Raw genomic sequence first — 3,036 nt, 5'->3', positions numbered from 1 at the left:
GTGGAGGTGGAGTCCGTGGCTCTTGCTGTCAGCATCCCTGTGCTTCAAGCTGTGGCCCACTTCTGTCCTTTCAGCTGGGTTTCCACTGCAGTCCTCTTTGGTCAGGTCTAAGCCGGTGCCAAGGGTTGGAACACACAGTAGGCGCCCTGTCTTTATTGAAGCCCCCCTGCTTCCAGGCACTGGCAGGGACCTCAAAGCCCGGCTGGCAGCGAGGCCGGCAGGTAGCTGAGCACATCGGCATCAGCCCGGGTGCCCGGGCGGGCAGGAGGGACCGTGAGCCTCGTGGGGAGCCCCCCACCCGCTACAACTATGGGTGTACCGGGGGAGACCAGGCGGCCCTCTGAAAGCCCGCACGCTTGCTTGCCTCCTGGGCCCCCAGGCTGCCTGGCCCTGGTCTGTGTGGGGAACCGTGGTCCCCACAGGAGGGCCCAAGCCTCCCAGAACGACAGGGTTGGGGGAGGGGCTGCCTTTTACAAGGTGACTTTTATTTAACTACCACTTCCAGTTCATGAAATGGAGTTTTAATGACCCTTAAAAAAGCAAAGCTATACTCAAGCCACCCTAGCCCCACCCCCGGCCCATCACATTGGAGAAGACATGCTCGGTAGCCTGAGCACCCAGGGCCAGTTCTCCAGGAAAGAAGAGAACTATTTTTTCCCTGTTCTAAAAAAAAAAAAAAAAAAAAAAAAAACACTTGGAAATTTACAAGTTTGATCAGCATTAGCTAATTTATTTATTTATCCTCTCCCCCTTTTTCCCAGTACTGGGAACTAAACTCAGAACCTCCACACTAAGCTACATTCCCAGCCCTTTTTATTTTTTATTTTAAGTCACCAAGCTGCCCAGACTGCCTAACTTTGGATCCTTCTGCCCCAGCCTCCCCAAGAGCTGGGGTTGTGGGGTTGCATCAGGAATAAAAATAACATTAATAATAATAATAAAGAAGAAGAAGAAGAAGAAGAAGAAGAAGAAGAAGAAGAAGAAGAAGAAGAAGAAGAAGAAGAAGAAGAAGAAAGAAAACAAAATCCTCACTTTCTAGAATTTTCTATGCCCCCAGGACTCCCTTCACAGCTCCCACTCCCCACTCCAGAGAGCGCAGACAGACTGGTTTCCTCGAAGGCTACCTGGTAGTCAACAAGGCTCTGCAGTGAGGTCCCCTTCCAACCAAGTTTCGAAATTAGGACCCAGTTCTTGGAGCCAGGTCCTGAGATCTGCAGTCTGCACCCCTCTGCTGTACCCTTCTATGCCCAAAGTTGCTTCCTGAGAAACAACCTCCCTTCCAGGTGTTTACACAGCACCTGTGGGCTCCCGCCAGGGACCAGGCCCCTCCCCCAGGGCAGGACCTCTGCTCAGCCTGAGATCAGTGGGGGGCAGCAGGGGGAGTGGCCCTGAGTCCAAATCCTCACAGCAGTACACAGCCTGCCAAACTGTGCACCCAGACATGACAGGGGATTGCGAAAATGCGCCACAGACAATGTAGCTAATGGACCGGGGTCCCCTGCACAGGGGCTCAGGGGCGCGTCAGGAAGGGACAGGGATATCCGAATCTAATAGAACACCCTGAAAGGACAGCTGCTTTTGAGCATTGATCTACTTCCTCTGTTCATCCCCTTCTCTAAAGGGAAAGAGAATGAGGACAAGGAAGAAGAAAGGTTGGACGCTGGCTATGTCCCGAGAATAGCCTGTAAGCAATTCAGGCAGAATTTCTTTACACAATGGATGAGAGAACTATGGACCAGGCTGCCAAAATCAGCAGGACAAGCAAGTCCTGTGTGTTCAGCTCGAGAGGAGCCTGGCCACATTTCAGAAAGTGCAGAGATCCAAAGACGAGGCACTGCCTCTGGTCCGGGGCTGACAATCAGAAAATACAAGTTAATTTGTGTTTCACAAGATAGCACTAGAGACAGGTGGGACCCTGACCCAGCTGGAGGCCCATGGACTACTGTTACTGCAGATGTTTTCTGACCTTTCCTAATAAAGGATATTCTAATAAAAAAAAATTCAATGGCATTATGATATATTTTCCCTCTCAAATAGGTCTTAGAGATCATCTTATATAATTGAATAGATAATGTGTTTTATTTCCTTAAAAAAGTAAATAAAAACAGTGGCCTCGGATCTCTGCGATTTAGCCCAGCTTCCAGGCCTCACAAGGCTGTCCAGGGGCCGGTGAGTTTCCTTGACTTCCAAGGCTTTCCCTTTCCTGGACTCCTCACAAAGGGTGTCAAGGGCTCTGAGACAAAGTCAAATCTAAGGATGCATTCACACTGTTTGAGCTAAACAGTATCAACCAAAGTGAAAATGTTTTATAGTTTGGCTCCCAAGTGCAGAAAAATGGTCAAAGTGTAGTTCAGCTGATTTAGAAAAAGGGCTGTAATTTTTGTCCTGTGAGTGAAAGAATACACCAACATTCAAATGTTTTCCTTGGGTCTTAGATTTTTAATCTCCTCTAGGCTTGGAAACTTTGAGGGTACTACAGTAGCTTTTGTCCTGGAAGGATCAATAAAATGGCTCTAGGATATGAGATGGATTTGGGGCTAAGGATGTGGGACAAGGGACTGGAACAAAAGAGTAGTAGCAGTAACGCTGCAGTAGTAACGCTGCCAAAACTCTGAAATGTAAATAGGACAATTTGCCATTGTGAGAAGAACATCAAGGTTGGCGATGGGTTGCTACTGAGTTAGTGACCTTGAATTTAGGGAGCAGGTGTTTACTAAACTCAGCGAGGGAGGGATGCACGGTCTGCAAAGAATTTGTCCCCTTTCACACAGTGTTGGACTTATGAAATCCTGCAATGAAATCTCATGGTGAGGATCTGCTGTAAAAATCATCCTTAGAAAACAGATACTTGTTTCAGGAAGCAGACTCAGGATCTCCCCAGTTCTACCACAAGATCCCCTCTGGAAGACAAACTCAGAGGCCGGGTAGGGAGTTTCCCCACTGTTCATGGTGTCACAAAATTCACTCCACAGGGGAGTAGCAGCACAAACCTTGGGATAAGAATTACACCTCTGAATTCTGAGTTTTTCTATTGCT

Source organism: Octodon degus, unplaced genomic scaffold (genome assembly GCF_000260255.1).
Source record: "Octodon degus isolate 3935 unplaced genomic scaffold, OctDeg1.0 scaffold00071, whole genome shotgun sequence".
Lineage (NCBI taxonomy): Eukaryota > Metazoa > Chordata > Mammalia > Rodentia > Octodontidae > Octodon > Octodon degus.
The sequence above is the reverse complement of the archived record's forward strand: the minus strand, read 5'-3'. Positions refer to the sequence as shown.